The 25,095-nt window shown below is 35.8% G+C and overlaps 1 protein-coding gene across 5 annotated transcripts in view; it reads left to right on the top strand.

Moving 5' to 3' along the window:
• Window positions 1-25,095, top strand: part of CD36 (CD36 molecule) — a 79,412-nt gene that overhangs the window by 12,999 nt on the left and 41,318 nt on the right. The window contains exon 1 of one of the 5 annotated variants that reach the window (XM_032276438.1): window positions 13,584-13,847. The exons of 2 other annotated variants lie outside the window; for them this stretch is intronic. The gene's annotated coding sequence lies outside the window, so the exon portion shown is untranslated. Of the gene's footprint in view, window positions 1-13,583; window positions 13,848-23,123; window positions 23,144-25,095 lie in introns of those variants that run through there. 2 more of the 5 variants (XM_032276433.1, XM_032276436.1) reach the window with 2 other exon arrangements.

Here is a 25,095-nt window from a genome sequence, read left to right on the forward strand (position 1 = left end):
TGACACGGAAGTACTTCCCCAATTCTGCCATTCTTGGAAACTAAATCTGGGTTCCTGACCCCAATTCCAATATACCAGTTTATAATATGAAGTGTGAAATTGGGGGATTAAATATTTCCTAATTTCAGTGGAAAACTGTGGGTGCCCTTGTTATTTGTTCTGCCACTTGTTAGCTTTATACTGTATTTGTCGCTTCAACTAATGCCAATATAAAAGAAATGCTAAATCCTTTGTTCCTTTGACTTACTGTATTTTTCCCCTCTGCTTGCATAGGGAGTATCCAATTTTCTTTACTTCTCTATCTACTCCTGCTGTTATGTTCCAGAATGCCGTCAAGATAAAAGCTAACCAAAAGTATTTCGCCCCCTTGTGATAATGACTCTTAGGGCTTGCTTTTCAATTTTACAGCCCTCTTTGCCATGGCTGCCACTATAAACTGCAAGCATGTTCCATTAATCCAAACTCCGCCTAGAATGAGACCACACTCCCTTCATTAGGCTGAATACAAATTTTAGTTCAAGGTCTTGTGTCTTTCCAGCATTCATTTATTAGTCATCTAGCTAAATTTCTCAACCTAATTTATTGCTTTTCATGTGACCTTTTAAAAGTGCAAACTCGAATTCTGTCATTTCCCCAACTTATAACTACTTAATTGTTCTATTCCGCTTCCAGAATAAAGTTCAAGCTCCTTAGAATATGATGCAGAGGGCTTCAAGGTCTGGTATCCACCCATTTTCCTCACTTTTTGCCACTTCCCTGAAAACAACTTTTGTACTTTTGCAAACATAACACTTCCTTTTTGCCTCTGAATTTATGCATGCTGTCCTTTCTGCTTCTATTGACTTTTTCCATCTTCTGTAATTAGAAAATGTCTATTCATGAATTGAAGCCCTTCTGTTATTTTACAACCTGTCTCCTCTCAACAAAATTATAATCTATTCAAGACCATATTTTATTCATCTTTGTATGCCAGTGCCATGCCCAAAGCCTGGAGTATGATTAAAGGTCAGTTAGTGTTTGAATGAATAAGTTAGTTCTTTAGCACATTTCCTTCCTCTTAACTCACAGTTTGGAATAATTGTATTCTTTTTTTTTTTTTTTGAGACGGAGTTTCACTCATGTTACCCAGGCTGGAGTGCAATGGCGGGATCTTGGCTCACCGCAACCTCCGCCTCCTGGGTTCAGGCAATTCTCCTGCCTCAGCCTCCTGAGTAGCTGGGATTACAGGCATGCACCACCATGCCCAGCTAATTTTTTGCATTTTTAGTAGAGACGGGGTTTCACCATGTTGACCAGGATGGTCTCGATCTCTTGACCTCGTGATCCACCCACCTCGGCCTCCCAAAGTGCTGGGATTACAGGCTTGAGCCACCGTGACCGGCCTTGTATTCTTTACTCTTCATAATTTCTCCCTAAAAAAAAAATCTAAGCTGGGGAAGCTTCATGAGAACTCCTGGAATTTTCTCTAATAGTCTTGCCAAAATAAATGGAAGACTCTTTCTTGGCTTTCTTTATATCTTTTCTTTGGTTCAGATTGGTTAACTTTATATTTCACTTTTCTTTTGTCAGGATAATTTTGTTTTTAGGAAGGATAGAAGCTGGAACTTAATTTTATTTTGAATTTTGATTTAGTTTTGATTTGATTTTAAAGACTTAACAGATAACATTTTCTTTCTTTAAAGAAATCTCTTTCTAGGCAATAGGAGATCTTGTGATATTTCTTTGTTCTTTATTTTGAGTTGATTGTACAGATAACTCCTTGACTTTATGCTATATAACCTTATGTTAAGGTTATATCCCAGTGATCTACTGTAAATTAAAAGCATGAAAGTATCATTGTAAAAATGCATTTAATACACCTAGTCTACTGAATATCATAGCTTAGCCTAGCCTATGTTAAATGTGCTCAGAACACTTACTTTGGCCTACATTTGGGCAAAATCATCTAATACAGAGTATATTTTATAATGAAGTATTGAATACCTTATGTAATTTATCAAATCTGGTATTGAATTAGGGTTTCTACTGAATGTGTATTGCTTCCGCACCATTGTGAAGTTGAAAGATTGTAAGTTGAATCATTGTATGTTGGAGACCATCTGTGTGTGTGTGTGTGTGTGTGTGTGTGTGTGTGTCTGTATGTGTGTATGCATGCACACACATACACACATAGGCAATTTGAGCCTATATTTGTGTTATTAAGATGGTATGACAGCCCAGTATTTTAAAGTGATTGCCCTAGAGAAATGTTAGCATTTTGGAGGCTGATAATTATATTCTAATGTTTATTATTTGACAAATACTGGGAAAATAAATCTCAAACATTGTCTTAAATCTACAGTTGTTATCAGTTGGCATGATTGTGCCTGCAGGTAACAAAATAATCCAATGAAGTAGTTCAAAACATAGGGAACTTTTTTTTTCATGTATTAAGGAGTCAAGAGACGGGATGATTCCAAGCTGCTTAATTCATAGACTCACTGATAATAATAAATTCATAGGCCTCTAGGTTGGTTTTTCTTACTATTATGTTACAAATGCAAAGTAGCCATAGCAATTGTAAGGATCATGTCTTTATATAACAATGGTTAAAGGCAGTCAGAAACAAGTATGTCTTGTTTTAGTCTTTTAAAACAGAAAACTATCACTGCAGCTCTGTAGCTGACTTGTTTTTATGCCTCAATGTCAGCATTTTGTTATATGTTTGGCATACATTTTCATTATCAAGGAGAATTATGGCTTAGACTAATCAAAATTCAACCTCTGTAGCTTGGGAGAGGTTTTATAATCACATGGACATGAAATATCTATAATAAAGAATCAGAGCTTGGTGGAGAGATGAGGTGGAAAAGTGGAAGTAACATTGTCACAGTATGTCCTATTCTAATTTATATGAGTTCAATTTTCGAAAATTAAAATATATGTGTCCTCAAATAGAGGGGAACAACACACACTGGGGCCTTTCAGAGGGTGAACAGCAGAGGGAGAGAATTAGGAAAAATTTCTTATTTTATTTTTTTATTGCATTTTAGGTTTTGGGGTATATGTGAAGAACATGCAGGATTGTTGCATAGGTACACACATGGCAATATGATTTGTTGCCTTACTCCCCATCACCTGTATCTGGCATTTCTCCCCATGCTCTCTCACCCCAACTCCCCACCCCCCACTGTCCCTCCCCTATTTCCCCCCGACAGATCCCAGTGTGTGATGCTCTCCTCCCTGTGTCCATGTGTTCTCATTGTTCAACACCCGCCTATGAGTGAGAACATGCAGTGTTTGATCTTCTGCTCTTCTGTCAGTTTGCTGAGAATGATGGTTTCCAGGTTCATCCATGTCCCTACAAAGGACACGAACTCATTGTTTTTTATGGCTGCATAATATTCCATGGTGTATATGTGCCACATTTTCCCCATCCAGTCTATCATCAATGGGCATTTGGGTTGGTTCCAGGTCTTTGCTATTGTAAGCAGTGCTGCAATGAACATTCGTGTGCATGTGTCCATATAGTAGAATGATTTATAATCCTTTGGATATATACCCAGTAATGGGATTGCTGGGTCAAATGGAATTTCTATTTCTAGGTTCTTGAGGAATCGCCACACTGTCTTCTACAGTGGTTGAACTAATTTACACTCCCACCAACAGTGTAAAAGTGTTCCTATTTCTCCACATCCTCTCCAGCATCTGTTGTCTCCAGATTTTTTAATGATCGCCATTCTAACTGGAGTGAGATGGTATCTCAATGTAGTTTTGATTTGCATTTCTCTAATGACCAGTGATGAGCATTTTTTCATGTTTGTTGGCCTTATGTATGTCTTCTTTTGTAAAGTGTCTGTTCATGTCATTTGCCCACTTTTGAATGGGCTTGTTTGTTTTTTTCTTGTAAATCTGTTTTAATTCTTTGTAGATTCTGGATATTAGCCCTTTGTCAGATGGGTAGACTGAAAAAATGTTTTCCCATTCTGTTGGTTGCCGATTCACTCTAATGACTGTTTCTTTTGCTGTGTAGAAGCTGTGGAGTTTGATCAGGTCCCATTTTCCTATTATGGCTTTTGTGGCCAATGCTTTTGGTGTTTTTGGTCAAGAAGTCCTTGCCTATGCCTATGTCCTGAATGGTTTTGCTTAGATTTTCTTCTAGGGTTTTTATGGTGTTAGGGCTTATGTTTAAGTCTTTAATCCATCTGGAGTTAATTTTAGTGTAAGGTGTCAGGAAGGGGTCCAGTTTCTGCTTTCTGCGTATGGCTAACCAGTTTTCCCAACACCATTTATTAAACAGAGAATCCTTTCCCCATTGCTTGTTTTTGTCAGGTTTGTCAAAGATCAGATGGTTGTAGATGTGTGGTGTTGCCTCCGAGACCTCTGTGCTGTTCCATTGGTCTGTATCTCTGTTTTGGTACCAGTACCATGCTGTTTTGATTACTGTAGCCTTGTAGTATAGTTTGAAATCCAGTTGTGTGACACCTCCCACCTTGTTCTTTTTGCTTAGAATTGACTTGGCTATGCGGGCTCTCTTTTGGTTCCATATGAAGTTTAAGGTGTTTTTTTCCAGTTCTGTGAAGAAGGTCATTGGTAGCTTGATGGGGATAGCGTTGAATCTATAAATTACTTTGGGCAATATGGCCGTTTTCATGATACTGATTTTTCCTAACCATGAGCATGGAATGTTTCTCCATCTGTTTGTGTCCTCTCTTGTTTTGTTGAGCAGTGGCTTGTAGTTCTCCTTGAAGAGGTCCTTTACGTTCCTTGTTAGTTGGATTCCTAGGTATTTTATTCTCTTTGTAGCAATTGTGAATGGCAGTTGGTTCTTTATTTGGCTCTCTTTAAGTCTGTTATTGGTGTATAGGAATGCTTGTGATTTTTGCACATTGATTTTGTATCCTGAGACTTTGCTGAAGTTGCTTATCAGTTTCAGGAGATTTGGGGCTGAGACGATGGGGTCTTCTAGATATACAATCATGTCGTCTGCAAATAGAGACAATTCCACTTCCTTCTTTCCTATTTGAATACCCTTTATTTCTTCTTCTTGACTTATTGTTCTGGCTAGAACTTCCAATGCTATATTGAATAGGAGTAGTGAGAGAGGGCATCCTTGTCTGGTGCCAGATTTCACAGGGAATGCTTCCAGTTTTTGCCCATTCAGTATGATATTGGCTGTTGGTTTGTCATAAATAGCTTTTATTATTTTGAGATATGTTCCATCAATACGTAGTCTATTGAGGGTTTTTAGCATAAAGGGCTGTTGAATTTTGTCAAAGGCCTTCTCTTCATCAATAGAGATAATCATGAGGTTTTTGTCTTTGGTTCTGTTTATGTGGTGAATTATGTTTATAGACTTGTGTATGTTGAACCAGCCTTGCATCTGCGGGATGAATCCTACTTGATCATGGTGGATAAGCTTTTTGACGTGCTATTGCAATCGGCTTTCCAGTATTTTATTGAAGATTTTTGCATCTATGTTCATCATGGATATTGGCCTGAAGTTTTCTTTTCTTGTTGAGTCTCTGCCGGGTTTTGGAATCAGGATGATGTTGGTCTCATAAAATGATTTGGGAAGGATTCCCTCTTTTTGGATTGTTTGGAATAGTTTCAGAATGATTGGTACCAGCTCCTCTTTGTATGCCTGGTAGAATTCAGCTGTGAACCCATCTGGACCTGGGCTTTTTTTGGGTGGTAATCTCTTAATTGCTGCCTCAACTTCAGACCTTGTTACTGGTCTATTCAGGGTTTCAACTTCTTCCTGGTTTAGGCTTGGGAGGAGGCAAGTATCCAGGAATTTATCCATTTCTTCCAGGTTTACAAGTTTATGTGCATAGAGTTGTTTGTAATAATCTCTGATGATGGTTTGAATTTCTGTGGAATCTGTGGTGATATCCCCTTTATCGTTTATTGCATCTATTTGATTATTCTCTCTTTTCTTTTTTATTAATCTGGCTAGTGGTCTATTTTGTTGATCTTTTCGAAAAACCAGCTCCTGGATTTATTGATTTTTTTGAAGGGTTTTTGTGTCTCTGTCTCCTTCAGTTCTGCTCTGATCTTACGTATTTCTTGTCTTCTGCTAGGTTTTGAGTTTTTTTGATCTTGCTCCTCTAGATCTTTCAATTTTGACAATAGGTTGTTGATTTTAGATCTCTCCTTGCTTCTCATGTAGGCACTTATTGCTATATATTTTCCTCTAGAGACTGCTTTAAATGTGTCCCAGAGATTCTGGTATGTTGTTTCTTCGTTCTCGTTGGTTTCGAAGAACATCTTTATTTCTGTCTTCATTTCATTGTTTATCCAGTCAACATTCAAGAGCCAGTTGTTCAGTTTCCATGAAGCTGTGCGGTTCAGAGTCAGTTTCTGAATTCTGAGTTCTAACTTGATTGCACTGTGGTCTGAGAGACGTATTAGGAAAAATTTCTAGTGGGTACTAGGCTTAATACCTGAGTGACAAAATAATCTGTCAAACCTCCACGACACAGCTTACCTATGTAACAAACCTGCACCTGTACTCCTGAACCTAAAAGTTAAAAAAAATATAAACGAAAATATATCTGTCCTCAAATAATTTTTAAAAAGTAAAATTGCTGTGAAGGGCCAGGCGCCGTGGCTCACACCTGTAATCCCAGCACTTTGGGAGGCTGAGGTGAGTGGATCATCTTAAGTCAGGAGTTTGAAACCAGCCTGGCCAACATGCCAAAAACCCATCTCTAGTAAAAAATTTTAAAAATTATCCTGGTGTGGTGGTGGGTGCCTGTAGTCCCAGCTATTCATGAGGCTGAAGCAAGAGAATTGCTTAAACCTATAAGGCAAAGGTGGCCCCAGTGAGCTCAGATTGTGCCACTGCACTCCAGTCTGAGCAACAGAGCAAGACTCCATCTCAAAAAAGAAATTGCTGAGAAAAACAAACTCTTCAAATGTATATTGGATGCTGAAGTTTCTGTTTCTCACTTGGCTATGATATTCTTTTCAATTATATCTGTGCTGTGGTCTTCTAGGGGGTTGTCGTTAGAGAAATGTCAGACTAATAAGACATTAAAGTACCAAAAGTTGATGCCTAAATTCATTGCAAAATTACTTGGTTTAGGGCAGAATTTTATTCTATTTATGTAAAGATGATTACTATTTTCTGTCATGCACAATACATATTCTGTCATGAATATTGTTAGGAGAAATGTTATAAATTTCATAAATGCTTTTGGTTTTTTTACACTGTTTCATATGGTTAGTAATAGATTATAGTTGATAATATATTTAGACTCTGCATTCAGGGTCTGAATGCAGCAGCCAACATTTAACTCTTAGCTCAACAAGTTTGACCTTGAGCAATTTAGGTAACCTCACAGAGCATCATTTTTGTCATTTGTAATACTGTGAAAATAGCGACACTTAAAGAATGTTGTGAAGTTAAATTGAGATGGTCATGTAATGTTTCCAGAATAGGGTCTGGTTTCTGGTAAGCACTGTCTGGTCTGCAGTAAACACTCTCACCACTAGCCACTAGCATAAGAGAAGCATATTTCTATAAATATGCTTCTGAAAAGAATATTATTATTTTACAAATTAAATATTAAGCAATATTATAAGGAATACAAAAGATAATATGACTATTTAAAAAGTCAGTCAATACACAATGAAACCTGTCCTCCAATCAGATTCTGCACCTAAGTGCAATGACTTTTAAAGCACTCACCAGGCTGGGCATGGTGGCTCACGCCTATAATATCAGCACTTTGGGAGGCCAAGGCAGGAGGTTCACCTGAGATCTGAGGTTTGAGACCAGTCTGGCCAACGTGCTGAAACCCCATCTCTACTAAAAATACAACCAAAAAAAGTTAGCTGAGCATGGTGGTATGTACCTGTAGTCCCAGCTACTGGGGAGGCTGAGGTGAGAGAATTGTTTAGGTGGAATTTGTAATTAAATGTAAATAATTACTTCCCCAGTGGCCTCATTAGAAGAGGTTGCTCAAATACCTGAACATTTATTCATGTATTTAAACATTGAAACTCAAATAAGTTCAGAGCAAAAGGAGTCTAGTCCCTGGTCCAGAGATCTTGGGAATCACTTATTTGACAGGGGAGAGCAAGAGCTTTTTATTCTTTCCTAACCAAGTGAGTGGGTTACACATAGAAGGAGTGGGCTGCCCTCTCTCTGGCTTCTGCTCCTGGTAAAGTTAGTAGAGCTTGGAAACAAAAGTCAACAGAAAGCATTGTATTTATTGGCATTTGAGAAATAGATTTTAAAATGAGTGATATGGGATTGCCAAAAGACTTTTAAAGTGAGGAGAATTAAGGAGATTGGAAGAAAGCATTTCTGAAAAGCTAACTTGCATGACACCGTGCTAAAATATAGATTATCCATATTTTAGGAATGTTTTAGGGTGAAAAAGAAAATTTTATTTAAAATATTTTCATCTTTGCTTTCAAAGGGAAAACAATCTTCTGTATTTAATTCCTTTAAGAATGTATTACTTCCTATTTTATTGTGAATTATTATTTATACAGTCGGGTTTCTCATTTTCTCAAGCATGAATATAAGTGTTTGAGTTTTCTAACATTCACAGTAAGAGGATACGTATTTATCCATAGTAAAAGGCATTGAAATATACTAACATCTTTGTAATGTTTACATTACTTAAAAAAAGAGCAAAGAAATTCATAGCTGCCATAAATACTTCCTAATATTTTTAGCTTGAATACTTTTAGATTTAAAAATCATTAAATTGCTTCCAAAATTATATATAGACTTTTAACTTTGCATTCATTATTTTCAAATTAAACTTGGATATGTTTATATAACAAGTCAGCTCTGAAGTTAGCAAATAATGAGGATGTTATAAAATGCATCCGGTAAGTTCTTCACTTTATAGCATTAGGTAAAATTTTTATGCTCTGAAGCAGAATTTTTAGTCTCTATTTGTGCTTCTTCATATAAGTCAACACGGAACTTCTAGCAGTTTTAAACCAATTGCTTTTGAATTGTAAGATGAAAACTACACCTTTTTTCCTAATAATGCCTGAACGTAGCAGAAGCTCAGTTAATTTGAAATGATTTATTTATTTTGAATTTGCCATGACAACTTTTTAATATTTTTTTTCTCAAAGTCCATGGCTTCTGGTGAAAATTGTTAAATCTTTCTATGAATGGGAAATATTTTCTGCCTTTATCCCTCCTCTGCATTGGCCAATAGATGGTAATTGATCTCTGACTTGTGTTTGAGAAAGAGGCTGGAATATCATCTTCTCTACAGAGCTTGCCATCTCTCCTAAAATTTCTCCCTTTGTAGGTTGTGCTATACACCTTCCATTATAGTATCTATTATGCTAGTTTATAATTTTCTGAATGTCATTCTAAGCTTGTTACCATGAAGCTACGGTTTTATTGATTTTATTATATTCTCATATATATTATATTCTCATATATATATTATATTATTTTGTCTCTAAACAGACAAAAGCGTCTGTTTAGAGATTGATATTGACAAAAGTCAAGGATTTAGACATGAACCAGAAAATGCTTGTACTTTATCATGCATCCTGTCTTAGTCTGCTTTATGTTCCTATAAGAAAATACCTGAGGCTGGGTAATTTATAAAGAAAAGAGGTTTATTTGTGGCTCATAGTTCTGCAGGCTGTACAAGAAACATGGCACTACCATCTGCTTCTGACGGCAGCTTCGGGCAGCTTCCACCCATGACAGAAGAGCAGGTGTTACATGGAGAGAGAGGGAAGGAAGGTGTCAGACTCTTTTTAACAATCAGATCTCATGGGAACTATTTAGTAATAGAGTAAGAGCTCATTCAATACCAGGAGAACATCACCATGACAAAAAGTGTGGGGGTTTCCCCACACACACCAAGCAGTGAACACCAGCCGGATGTCCTCCAACTCAGTTCCAACACTGTCTACATGGAGATAGTTAGATCCCACAGGTTAGGGGCTTAGTCCTCAAAACTGCCCCCTTTTCTCGACACTAGTCACAAGGCCAAGCCTCCAGGACTACCGACCAGCTTCAAGTTGGGGTTCTCATGACCCCCCTCTTTGGGTTTGATTAATTTGTTTGAAACAGCTCACAGGAAGGGAAATGCTTGCTTATGTTTACTCTTTTATTATAAAGGATACATATGAAGAGATGCATCTGGTGAGGTATGGGGGAAGGTGTGCAGAGCTTCCATGCCCTCCCTGGCATGGCACCCTCTAGGACCCTCCAAGAGTTCAGCTATCCAGAAGCTCACCAAACCCAGTCCTCTTGAGTTTTTATGGAAGCTTCCTGACTTCAGCATTCCTTCCCCCAAGATACAGGGTGGGACCCTCTCGGGGAGAGTCTTGAGACTCACAATCAGAAGGGAGAAGAAAGATTAGGGTCCTGCCTTGGGGCAAGTGAAAGGAGGGCTGGAGGGAGATTCTGTTTTCTGAGGCCTAATATACATAATAACAAAAAGTCTGTAACTAGGGCTATGGGAATTATGAACCAGGAAAGGTGGACAAAAACCAGTATATATCATAACACCACACATGACAACAAATAATTTAGAATATTACATAAAGTTGGTTGATGAAGCGGTGGCAGGGTTGGAGAGGATTGTCCCAGTTTTAGAAGAATTCTACTTTGAGTAAAATGCTATCAAACAGCATTGCATGCTACAGAAAAGTCAAATGATTTTGCCAAGTGATGCGGCAAACTTTATTATTATCTCATTTTAAGAAATTGCCATAGCCACCCAGACCTTCAGCAACCACCACCTAGATCAGTCAGCAGCCAGCAATATCCAGGGAAGATTCTTCACCAGCAAAACGATTATTATAATTGTTAGCATTTTTTAGCAATAAGTATTTTTAAATTAAGGTATGTACTTTTTTTAAAGGTATGGCACACTTGATCGGATACAGTATAGTGTAAACATACTTTTATATGCAGTAGGAAACAAAATTTCTGTGACTCAGTTTATTGTGATACTCACTTTATTACAATGGTCCGAAACCAAACTTCCAGTATGTATATTCTGGGCATGTTTATATTTATCTAATTTTCTTAATATTTTCTTGTGTTACCTCATCTATAAACATGTGACTGGCAATAATTTATAGAATATTTTGGGACAGATAATACATGGAAATACAGCATTTAACATGATAGCTGACTCATGGTTAATACGTGAACAAATATTTGTCCCCTACCATATCCTCTAAAAGAATTTTTCAAGTTGTCCCACATGTGAGGGAAGAAATAAATAAGTATATTAGAACAAAAATAAGATATTACATTTAATAATTTAAATTCAAGGTTATGTGTATATATTTTTAAAAATCCAAAGAACACTAGAGAATCAAAATAATCTTAAAAATTAACTTCATACTAGTAATAGGGTACTAGTAACAGTGTATGGAAATGAAAAAGAGGTATAAATTATTCCAGTTATCTGGACGCTTAACGTTAAGTTAACTGGTGAGAAGGGCAGGCAGCAGGTGAATGCCTAGGCGGATAGTGGCAGGTCTCCACTGAAATCCCACCTCCAAGCCAAAGACAGTTTAAAGCCTGAAAGCCAAGCTGTAAGTTAAATCCTCAGACTGTATTGAGAACTTGTCTTTCTGTTTCATATGCTTTCCTCTGACTGATGCCCACCCTTTACCTATTTTACATATACCTTCCCTTTCCAAATTGGTTTTCAACACTGTCATGCCCACCTTTGAGGGGTGTCTTTGCTTTACCTTTCTTAAAGCCAGCACACACTCCCCATTCTGAATCCATAAGAGGCCCCGGACCCAGCCACATCAGGGACTTTCCCGCCTTCGGTTAGGGGGACCACCTTCGCATCCCCTCTGCAGAAAACTGTTTCATCACTCAGTAAGTCTTCTCTGTCCTCCCCACCCTTGGATATTCAGCATATCCTCCTTCTTCTTGGGCTTGGAACAAGAGCTTGGGAACCACTGAATGCTGGTATGAACTGGGACACGCCAGTGTGGCTAAGAGAGGCCCAGGTGCAGCGTGGTTGCCCAAGGATCCCTGGCTTACAAAGTGAACAAAAAGAAAAATCCTATATCACTAGCGTTACTGAAGGAGAACGAAGAAGAATAATGGCATACACCAAAAATTAAAGCGATACTGTATCAAAAATTATAGAAGAACTTAGAGAAAGATGTTAAAAAGAGGTAATAAGTGGAGAAAAACAGAAAAATAAAAGAGTAAAACAAAGCAATATTCTAGTTACATTTTTTTAAAATAATCATTAGGAAGATTTACAACAAGTGTTTGTAACTCTAGGAGTCTCTAAGCTCACATTTGTTAAATGATCAGGACTAGATGTCTGTAGTGAGAAAATCAGAAAGGAAATAAGAAGTGTATTCTACATAGAAGCAGGTGAAAGTTCCTTGAACTATGAGTCACGGTTATTTATATCTGAACAAATGTGGATTTCCTATTAGTCCAGGAGATTTTGTGGTCTTCTACCTGTGCATTTTTATGCAGAATGGTCTTCTGTGTATAACCTGCATCTTTAGAATGTGAACTCCTTGAAACTACCTGGCAACACTTAATTACCTAGGCCAATTTGGACAGGCAGTATTATTGGATTGTCTTGGTAAATATTGATAACTTCAAAAACCAAAAATGCTCTAAAATTTATAGCTAGATAATAGGCAATCTCTGAACTAAACTTTAGACAACAGTCCTTGGTCAATTTTTTTTTTTTACTCTGTTATGTAAAAGTAGACACTTATCTAGTAGTAATTCTAGCAAGCTTATAAATCTCTGATATTATTAATTTCTCTATTGAAAATCTCATTGTTAGTATTTACTATGCCAATCTTCTGTTCTAAAGAGATAAAAAATAACTAAATTGTGGACTTCTATTAATGGCTAGGGACCAGCTCTAGAATGAATGTTCTCAACCAGGATAACTGCCCACTTCATGAAAGTAGACTAAAAGTACTAAACTCTCGTATACACAATAACATATATCCAAGTATTTGAAGTACATTACAGAAATCCTCAAGTAAGGAGTCACATTTTCTTCTACTTTGTGGCAGAGTTCTGAGCACATAGTGACCATGTGATAAATACTCATTCAGTGTGTGAGTGTATGAGAATGTATGTCATCAACATTAATCCTCAGAGAATGACTACTATAAGTGATCTGGGGAAAAGCCATATTTTTGGTCTCATTTAGAATATACTGTGATTAATACTTATTTTATAGTGTATTTATTTTTGTCTTAATTTGACATGTGTTGCATATATAATATTGTACTCATCAAATATTGCTTAATTTTCTCATTTTGCAACAAAACGGCTATTATCAGCCTGAACTTGTTAGTCTTGCAGAGCCCTGCCCAATATTGCCCTCATCTCCAGCTTTCCACAAACTGGAATATTCACTGATGCTCTGTTTCTTCTCCCAGACCAGTGTACATGTTGTTACGTGGTTCCTGGGAGGACTGTAAAGTCCTCTAACAAAGACACAGGTTGGAATGAGTCAAGGGAGTTACTATGAGAAAGTAGGGATATCCCTGGAGAGGGGAATGCTTCTGTGTGCTTTTAGACGTCACAGAGTAATTGTTTCTTTTTTTAAAGGCAAGAACCAGGGTGAAGAGCAGCTCATTTTTAAGCTGGAGAGGTTAACAAACACTGGCGGCAGAATTTGCTTTGGTTTAGGAATACCACTGTCTCACAGGAGTGTCAATCAGAATTCCACAGCCATTCTTGGACACTAGGAGGTGGGACTGACTGATGTACAGCAGTGATTTGACCCAGCACTTAGGGCAAACACAACCAGAGTCTGCGGTGTTAATTCCCTGGTCTTCCCAACTAGCCTTTTGAAAGTGCATTAACATTTGTGGCCTTGAATTCTTTCATCGGACTTCTAACGGTAAATATTCCTGTGTAATCACAATAAAGTTACCTAATCTAAATATGTAAGATTCCATACTTTGCTTGCAATACTTAAAATTTCCCACTTTGATCTGACTTTTGCTTTGTTCTTGTCCAGTTTAAGATATATTCACATTTCTCTCTCTTCTCGCAGAGATTAGAATTCATGGGGCATTGTAGGCATGTAGGCAGCCTGTTTCAAACTTGACAGACGCAAAGTTGTATCTAAAAGAAAGTGGAGGGCATGGGTCAAATGTTTTTTACTATGAGTTGTCAGTACTTATTACATTAATAAGTAGTAAGAGGGCATTCAAAAAATATTTGGATTAATCTAAGCCCTCCAACATACACATGCTTCTACGCATGCAATAGTGGAGGAATATCTTAATGGGGCAAATTCATGTGCAGCCGTCTCCTATTCATAGGAATATATATATATCCTGCCGGGCATAGTAATCTCAGCACTTTGAGGCTAAGAGGTCGAGACCAGCCTGGAAAACATGGCAAAACCCTGTCTTTACCAAAAATACAGTAATGCAATACTAGGATACACTTCCTAGTATATCCTAGGAAGACTGTTAAGTTATAGATAGTCATTTTTTAGCCAAAAATATATTATAATGAATGTCATTATAAAAATTTGGATTGTCTTATATTAATATTGTAAGACAGAGTGGTTGACTTCTCAATGTTGGAGAAAGCAGAATCTGTCCTCCCCTGCTTTTGATGTTCAATAGTGACAAATAGAGGTCACAAGCAGTCTCTGCTGCTGGCATTCCTGGCATGCCCACAGTAGTCAACAGTGACTACTGTGACTTGTTTGAGAGGTGACTTTGGAAGTTTGTTTTGCTTTCAGGTTAGAGAATTTAGTCATTGTATTGTTTGGCATGGGCTATGAACCTCTCATGCAATAGCCAATAGGATATATGAAGTCGTGTTTTTAAAAACTAATCATTAAAGACAGTTTTCAATTTGCAAACCATTTCTAAGATGTTTTCCATGGTAAGAATTAGCTATGCATGCAGAATAATGGGGAATGTAGAAAAATCGGGGGTACTGGAACTGGCTAAAATTTTGCAGATTATAGGTATAATTGTCTTGATGGTAACAAATGATTATTTCTATTGGTTTTATTTTATTTGGACTTGCATTGTGATATGTTGTTCTGTAGAAACAAACTATATGCCTTAACTCTATTGTGATTATCTAAAACAGTTGGAAACTGAGCCTGATATATTAAAAGAGAGGGCAGGAGGCCATGGTTTGCCTCAGTGGGCAGTGTGTGAAGATAAGGAACTGAAGAAGGTGTTTATAGGTAGACATGGGAAATGCTAATGCATGCTCATTCAAAAAAAATCATAACTTTGCCTGTACTTCAGGTCTATGCAATTCTATTTGTCATTGGGTGGTTAATATTGTGACTCAAGTATTCTAGACAAGCTGCAATTAAATATTTCAACAGAAGACCTCAAGGAATTACTGATTTACAATTACCCATGTTACCTATGCTACAATAATTAGAAACAAAGAAATTGAAGCGACATACTATATAGTAATGCTTCTAAACAAATACGTTCATCTTAAAAGGCGAGGAATTTATGATGGCTAGTATTATGCAAATGATGTCTCTAAAGAGTTGGATGATGTATCACGTTTTCTTCAATGATTCAACAAATATTTGTACGCTCAACACATATCAGGCACTGATCATTTTCTATGACTAATTTCATCCACTTAGCACTGTGAATAATCCAATAATTCCCCAGGACAAATATTACTATTCAGTAAATTGAGTATCAATACAGGGGTGTATTGTATGGAGATCACTGCTCTCCTGGGTAATCAGGGGATCTGCCATTGAGTTTGGCCCTACAAGTTTTTGTATTTTTTCCTTAAGGGATGATGAAAGATCAGCGGACTCCTAACTATCTGCAGTCTGTGGAGTCTCAGGTTGCTTAGAAACTCAGTGACTATGGGCTTGCTATGGCAACCCAATTTATCAGTGACTGCAAAACTAACTTAGCTGGCATTGTGGCAAATCTCCATATTTTGCTGGTAAGAATATTCAGATAAGTTCTTTATCATACTAGTATTTTTATTATTTACACTATTGAGCTAAATTTTGTAATTTATCAAATTTTGAAAATAATAAATTATGATTTAAAATGGTTTAAAACTATATGAAAATGAAGCTTAAATTCTGAATGTATTTTTAGATGTCAAATTTATACTGTCTGCCGGTTACCAGGCCATTGCCTAAGCTTACATTTACGGTATGTGATTTGTTACTTGTACTATATTAAAAGCATGAGAAAACAAAACTAGTATAGTCTATTATCTATGTGGCAACTCTGCAAATTTAGCTTTTATTAATACTTCTATCCAAATAATAAATTTATGCATATATTGTATAATTTAATAATATCAGTTTACATTACAAATTCCCTATTCATATGTAAAAGATGTTACAGTAGTATTTATTTTTTAAATCTTATGTCCTAAATAATATACCTTGAAATCTGATATACAAATGTATTAGAAAACCAATTTACTTGAAAAGCACACTTTTTTCAATCATGGGAAAGACATTAAGGAACATATTCTCATCCTTTGTTTGAACATTTGTTCCCTGGAGTACATTTACAAAAATGTCGCCCTTCCTGATTTTAGCCATGCTGTTAGATTTTAATAACAGGCTCTATTGTTTTACACTATAAATAAGCTACAATCTTCTCTGTACCTCTTCATATGTAAGTATCGCATTTATCTTATCTCCCTATTGATTCCAACTTTTGTTTTTATCCCTGTCAATAGCAAAAGTAGAGCCAGCATGCTCTCCTGAGACAGACTATTACAAGGTTCTATTTACTGTCCTTTTCTCCTGGGTTTTGGCATTTATGCATTTTGTTTTGTTATTTAAGACTTCATCATATTAAAGGTTCTCTTGAGAGTGAAAGAATCAGTTTGACAGGTTTTTACAGGACAGTGCTACATATGATTATATTTTAAATTTTTCTTTATACTTTATCCATTGCCACAAAATTCTGCAAATAATGAAATTATTTTTGAATCCTCTAGTACCTCAGTTCAACCAGGCTATGCCCCTGTGGATGATGATATTTCTCATCTCACAGATGGAAACAAGTACAGAGGCAGAACTTAGGTTATTTTCTTGGAATTAATTCCCATTGGAACAGAAAAGCCAATTCCCAGGGGTCCTTGCTTAAGGCTCCAATTAGTACACCATATTGGCCCCCTCCCTTAACAAAGGGGCATATTTTTAGTTAGGCTACAGGCCCACTGCTCTTTAACAAAATAAATGAGCAGTCCAGAACACTAAACAACCCAAAGGAATCAAACTCTTATCAAGGGATCATATGTGTTAGTCTTTAAGAAAATAGTAGATTGGCATATAAAAAAATTAGGTGGTAGAGTACAAATATTCATAAGACTTGGAGAGGATTTTCAATAGGCAAAAGCAAAACAATACAATACAACTACTTAATGATACACATTTAATGTTTAATCATGCTTTTTGCTATGATTGAATTATTTTAATAAATTTTACAAAATTTAATTTTAATCAATACATCTGTTTCTGCCAATGGATACATAAACACAACTGGTACACTGAATCATTTAAAATGTTTGGGAAAAGCTCATTGTGTAGAAACATATCATTCATTCTTGTATTATAGTTAATACTTACGAAGGAAAGAATTAAAGCCTTTTATAAGAATATTTTCTAATGTGGAACAATCAAACTATTTACCTGTTTATTACATTGAGATTTTGGCTTGAAGAAGAGTATATCTGTTCTTTATTCCATTTCATGCCTGGTGTCTGTTTTTATTAAACATAAAAAATGCACATCTGGAAAATCATCAGTGCATTTAAACTTGATCAGATACTTGGATAAATAAAGGTACCTCTTCTCCTATAAAAGTATTTAACATACATGCATGCCTTTAAATAAATCTGTGCTTTGATACACAGAGTTATAGATTACTCAGCATCAATTCAACAAACATTTGAGCACCTATTGTGTATCAGGCACTTTTTAAAACTCTGGGATATAATGCTGAACACTGCCGACATGATTTCCAGTAATACGTTTTAGGGAGTTTCATTGTGACCTACTCTCTTGCTACTTATGAATGAACAAATGATGAATAGAGCTATTTGGAATCCTTTCTATAAGTGGAACACTAAAACATTCTAAAGCTATATAGATGAGTAAAATATAGTCACATGGTATGTTATATGTGCTTTATGTTATATTAATATCTACATTTGTTACATAGAGTATAGAAAACCATTTTGCAGAAATATTTTTTTGCTTTCTCCTACTTTAAGAGACTCACTGGGTAAGCCATGCTTCTTGACTGCACTTATGAGCTAGAATTTTATTAAAATACCTATGATCCAAGCCCATGTTTTAAACAGAATCACAAGGTATCAGTTTGGGTGCTTTCAACCTGCAAACTCCAAATATCTGAGACATATCTCAGTTAATTTAGAAAGTTTATTTTGCCAAGGTTGAGAACACGTGCCCGTGGCACAGCCTCAGGAGTCCTGACAGCATGTGACCATGATGGTTCGAGTTTTATGCATTTTTAGGGAGACCTGAGACATCAATCAACATCTGTAAGATGAACACTGGTTTGGTCTGGAAAGGCAGGATAATACAAAGCAAACATGGGACAACTGGAAGTGGGGAGGACGTTCCAGGTCACAGGTAGATAAGAGACAAATGGCAGCACTCTTCTGCGTTTCTGATTAGCCTCTCCAAAGGAGGCCATCAGATATGCTTTTAGCTCAGTGAGCACAGAAGTGACTCTGATTAGAATGGGAGAAGGGTTTGCCCTATGCAGTTCCCAGATTGACTTCCTTTTAGCTTGGTGATTTGGGGGCCAAGATTTGTTTTCCTTTCACAAACCTAAATTAGATTAATCCATATGAGGACAGGTTTGCCCATATAATTGAAAACTCCAGTATTAGCACTCTTCTGGCACAGGTGGATCAAATTGCTGCCTCTTCTTAACTTTCTCTGCTCTCTCTGTATTTGGATGGTAGGTTTGACACAGGCTGGCTTTCCTTGAGGGCCTCCAGAAGCATGGCACTGTGCTTCCTCCTTCTTATAAGTAGGCAGTGGGGATTGAATAGAGAATAGATGATGATAGAAAAATCAATTCCCACTGCTGTTGAACAAAGGAGCACATTTTCATGAGTTTTGGGGGAATATGTATGTTCCTATAATGTTCCCTATTTAATTATATGATAATATTGAATAGCACCTTGATGTTTTTAGAGATAATACCATATTAATATCTCCACATCAACATATGGAGAAACTTTTGAATATTTCTTTCTGAACTTAGTGTTAAAGGGCCTCTCTGGAAACTAACCAGCCAAGACTTTCTGGAACACAGATGCTCCTTATTACATAAGATAAATTATAAATCTGGAGTTGAGAAGTCTTGAAATGTTGCTTTCTTTTCTCTGGAAAATGCTTAAGCATATTGAAGTAGCCCTTGGAGATTATAATTCAGTTAACTGAGATGGCTGAATTTTGTCAGATTTATTCATTGTGCTTCATGTGTACAAACAGAAGGAAATCCCTCAACATACACCTTAATACTCAGAGATGTATTATCTCCTGTGTGGTTTTTTTTTAAAAAAATTATTAATGTATGCTTCTTATAAGCTTCACCCCACAAGCTTAAAAGAAATGTAATCAGGGATGCTTCCGTGTCCCTATGTTTACACATACATCTCTTTATTGGATTATTCTAAAGTAGACATTGCCTATTTTTAATCTTATTCACCTAGGATGGGAAGAAGATTGTCTGTAGACTGATGTATTCAATAGTAGCTATTTTATAGCCTTTTTTTAGTATCATCAAAAAAACTTTTCTAGGTAATTAATTTGCATCAAAAGACTTAAAAAGAAAATCACTGCTATGTTTCTTTTATTTTTCCCCTAACCTAGATGACATGGCAGATAAGCCAGGGAAAAATTAGTAAATAGCACAAATTTCATCTTCATTTTTTGAATTTTGACAGTTTGAAAAATTAAAATATTTAATACCTAGGGTGCTAAATGTGAGGTTGAGACTAAGTGGCAGAAAAGGTTTAGTTTTGACTGAAATATTTTTTGATGATATTTGCAGATCTGTTATTGTGTATCAAACTGTCATTGGGGCGGTATGCCCATCAAAACAAGTATCTGTTAAGTGGATAAAATGAGCACATTCATAAAAGGAGAAGAAGAGCTAGTGAACTTAGAATTTCTTCTAATTTAGAAATATTTGTGTTTTTCTTTGTGAAATTGGATGAAGTTGATCTGGAGACAGTTATAAATTTACATACCTAAAACTAGGTACCATTTTGAAAGAAAATCAAGATAAAAATGAGGTGTCAATAGTCAAAAATCAACAACAGACAAATGCAGGACAATCAAAGAAGAAAAAATTAAGAGAAAAGACTATACTGAAAGCTTATTATTAAAAATCAGTATTTTGGGATGTGATTCTATATAGCATGGGAAATACTTGATGCCTTTAATTGGGATTGCAGAAATGGTGTGGTTTCCGTGTTTTTATGGATTTTTTTCACCTCAAATTTTTGTTCACTGAAGGCTCCTTTCCTCCTGCCTGTTGTGATTACTCAGTTTTCCCAGAGGGGAAACTGAGAGGAAAACAGCCTAGCAATTATCTTGGATCATGTCCAGAAAATGTTTTTAGTCCTTGGAATACATGGAGGATGTCACTCCAAGCCTTGTAAATGCTGCTTGGTAAAATAAATATACTTAGAATATTCACTCTGAATACAAAAGCACTGTGTGGTTAACAAAAGGAGTATTGCAGAGTACACAGAAACATGGGAAACATAAAATTTCAGTTTATATTTGTATCTTTACCCGTGAACTGGGGCCTGTAGAACAGGACAGTTTGCATACCTACATAGCACAACTGAGAGACCTTGGGCTCCAAAAGCCAGTAAAACATCATGTCCTAGAAGTCTCTGAGGATCTAAGTACAAATTGAACACTGCAGAAGTAGTGATGTCTTTTGAGGGAGACATTCCACAGCAATTAAGATTCCATACCTGCTATTGTTTACTTAAGTCACAACCCCAGAGCAAAAAAGAAAAGTGACATTTAGAAGCTGACAGGGGACGATCACAGTAAACATGTTTTGAGTCCTTCCTTGTTTGCTGGAGAACAATTAGACACTTTTATAATGACAGGGTCCATGATACCTCAACCTACCTAGTAGAATTAGAAGGATGAAAGATTTCCTTCCGCATAACCACAAGATGCAGTATTTCATTAAGTCCATTGTAATTGCTTCATAGTGTGAAGTAAATTTAAATGCTGCTACTAAAGTGTCAGGAGTAAAATGAAGTTTAATAGGTAAGTCAGACTTCTCGATTACTCAAAATTTAAGAGTAGAAATTCCAAAGTGAAGGTTTTATTCTCCTGCTGGTAAGTTTGGAATTTTTTTTAATTCAAGAAGATAATGAGCTATCACAAAGAGACATACAGGATAGTTGCAGGGTTTCAATGTTTTCGAATGATTCTGATAATCTAAGATATTTGTCTCATGTATTACAGAATAGTAGTTTGCTACTTTAACTGTCTGAATTCTAATATTTTCTAGAATATACTCATGTAAATATGATATAAACAAAGTGATTTAAATAATTCATAACATTTCCAGAAAAAGATTTCTGGTAGTGTTTTATACACACACACACACACACACACACACACACACACACACACACACACACGTATACATATATAAATGTACAAAACACACATATGTATTTTTTTTTCACAAAGTATTACATTTTGCTAAAACTCAAAAATGCATTTAGTGTAAGATGTTCCCACTTTTAATCCTATAGATTCTTAGAAATCTTAAGAATATGTGTCAAGTTATTGCAAGGCATTCATTTGAAAATTAGCACTCCAAACTAAACCTGTTAGTCTCTTGGAAGACAGAAATCTTGTTCCAGAGCAAAACCTTCCCTTAGGGTTTTTGAGAACCAACCCGGAAAATGATGTTATGACTTCACTATAGGATTTGATAGGTTGTTTTATCTTCCTTCGAAACTATTAGTAGAAGCTACTGTGCCACTCAGCTGCAGGGTTCGTGCCAAATAATTCTGTGAAGTCTCAGGGCAGAAAGATCACTTCCCCATTCAAAAAAAAAAAAAACAGAACAAGAAAGGCATCAGAGATATTTATTTCCTGTGTGGTTTTTAATTGAAAAAGTATTTTTATATGCTTCTTAGAAACTTCACCCCACAAGCTTTAAAATAAATGTAATGAGGTATGTATGCTTCTGTGTCCCTGTGTGTATACATGCATGTCTATATATGTGTTTCAGTCTTTTAGGAAGCTAAAGCCCAAGTGTCCTGTATCTTTAAACTTGTGGTAACAGATGGTCAGTTGGTGCTAATGTCAATATCATTTTTTAAAAGATAGACTTGTCAGTGTGGTTTAGTGTGTTTATTAAATGGAACAAAAATGATTTTATGTCATCCTTCACTTAATTTCTTTATATTTTTCTGTTTTAATATATTCATCATGCTGATCAATTTTTTATTGTTTAAACAAAATAAGAAAAATCTAATATTTTATCGTTTTAAAACACATCATTATGGCCAAGCCTAGAGCCAATGCAAAGTTAAATTATTCCTCTGAGCCTTCTCAAAATTATTTTATTAGTTTATTTTTAAGACTCCACTTTAGGGACTACCTTTTTAGTCCAGGGCTATTATAATATTTCTCAGAACTACAGTTTGTTGTACCCTTAATTACAATGAAGTTTTTATCTTTCTGCCTGGTGAAATTCCAAATTAATTGCTATTTTTTTATCAACATTAAAAAAATTTGGTACTCATCAACCAAATGCTTATTTTGACTATGAATTATTGATTTTTTTTCTGCTATTTCATCACACTGTGCTTTGAGGCCATTCTTTTACCTGAATGTTTCTATTTTTTCCTTAAATAATTATCTTCTGTATGAACACAATTTACCTAACTATGCTGATCGTGACATTTTCTTGTTTCTTAGCATCATTTAAATGTTGACTAATTTTTTCTACTTAGAGAATTATTTTTGTGAACTGTTCAAGTAAGAATTAGGTTTGCCAGTATTTTGAGATGGCCTGTGAAATTTACATATTGATTTGGCCCTGCCCACATGAGAACTATCTACAAATACAGAGATGTTCTCTTTAATTGGCGATTCTAGCATGACTTCCATTAAACATATAGGTAAGATTATTTTCTATTTTTAATGCAATATTTTTTTTTATCCTGGCTTTCAATTTATTAGGTCATGTGGTTTAAGTCTAAACTAAATTACTCTGATACTCAGAATTTCACCTTTAATAATGTTCTTGAAATTTTCTTTTAAAGGTGACATTAGAAATCTCCATTTCAGTTTTTCAACATTTCACTGGCATTACATGATGCTCTTGTCTTTTGCAATTTAATATTCTTTTAAAATTACACAGATCTTTTTATTACTGCATGTGAAGTCCTTCCTCAACTTATAAAACAGGTAGAACATACTAAAACTTTAATACTTCTATAAGTAATGAGCTAGCAACTGAAAAATAAATGTTCATATATATATATGTATGTGTATATATATAAGCATAAGTGTGTATAATGTGCCCGTTGGCATGTATAAATCTCCATGATTAGTATTCCCTAAAGATTAAAGTGAAGAAATAAATGCTGCCTAGTTTTACATTGGTAACTAATGTTATGAGATCCTTCATAGGTCATTAGAATGAAAGTTTATATTTTATTTAATCTAAAATAATTCTGTTGATTGCCACTTACAGAAAATGTTCACTGTTCATTGCCTGTCTGTTGTGTCTAGATATTATTTTGCTCTTAATGTAATATCAGGGCAAAATTACTATTCAATTTGTACAAAGATTTTGGGAAGAATATGTAGAAGTGTGTAGGTCCTTCAGTCAGTCTGCTTGAGTTATAGTCCTTGTTCTGCCAAGTACTAGCTGTGTGAACTCAGCTAGTCATCTAAAGAGCCAAGCAAGGTGCTATAATTAGTCAGCAAGGTAATACATGTGAAATACTTAGCTCAACACCTGGCAGGCAGTAAGCTCCCACTATGTGTTACCTGTGTTATTATATGATCATCCTTGTAATTTATGAGTCTTTGTTCCCCCATTCAATCTAGAATTACAATGCAAGTTATACTAAAATACTTCTTTTCGTTTGCTGAACTGTAAAACAATTTTATTTTAAATGGTATCTACTACTGTAAAATATTCTTCTATCTGCATGTAACTCTACATTTTAAAGTTTGATTTGATCTTCAGCTTAAAGGGTAGTATATTTTATAGGTTACTCCATTTAACAAAAAAGGACAACAGTAATTCAATGATTATGTCTTGCCTAGTTCACAAATCCTACTAATAAGGCAGTGAGCAGTACTTGGGTCATGTGATTCCTATTCCAGAACTCTTGTTACGCATCTGTCATTTGCTTCTCAAATATGTTGCAATATTTGTTACTCAACTTACTTTACTCTTCCTCTTTTATTTCACAAGTGTCAAATTCCATGAATCGGCTTGTCTAAAAATACTGTTAAAAGGACTTTTTTTTTAACTGTAAAAATGCTAAAAGAAAGTTTATTATTTTTTTATTCTCAAACTGGAAAAAGGCTTTCAAAGCATGACACAATCCTCAAAATGAAATGACTCAAAGTTTTGTTTTTGTTTTTTTGAGAAATAAAATTAAACTTCTTCTGAAAGTAGTGTTTTAATGTAAAACAGGGTTCCTTGTGTGAACACAGGACAGAACAGAAAATGATTTGGATGACTGTTTCCTCACCTCTTCCTTTTTCTGTTTTCAGGGACAGGGTCTTGTTACATTGCCCAGGCTGGTCTCAAACTCCCAACCTCAAATGATCCTCTCACCTCAGCCTCCCAAAGCACTGGGATTACAGGCATAAACCACTGCACCCAGCCCCTCATCCCTTCCAAAGATGGTCAGAGAACCATTCTAACTGCAAAAGAGAGGAGTGAATTCAGAAATGGGTGCCTTGGGGCATGGGCTTATATCCCTCAGGGAACCCCATGGAAGAACAAGGCTAATAGACTGACCGAGGAGCCACCAGTTTTTTGCTTTGTTTTTTTTTTTTAGGGGGTGTGGGATTGTTGTTGTTTTGAGACAGAGTCTCTGTCGCCCAA

The sequence above is a fragment of the Sapajus apella genome, unplaced genomic scaffold (assembly GCF_009761245.1).
Source record: "Sapajus apella isolate SASKATOON/1434 unplaced genomic scaffold, GSC_monkey_1.0 scaffold7, whole genome shotgun sequence".
NCBI lineage: Eukaryota > Metazoa > Chordata > Mammalia > Primates > Cebidae > Sapajus > Sapajus apella.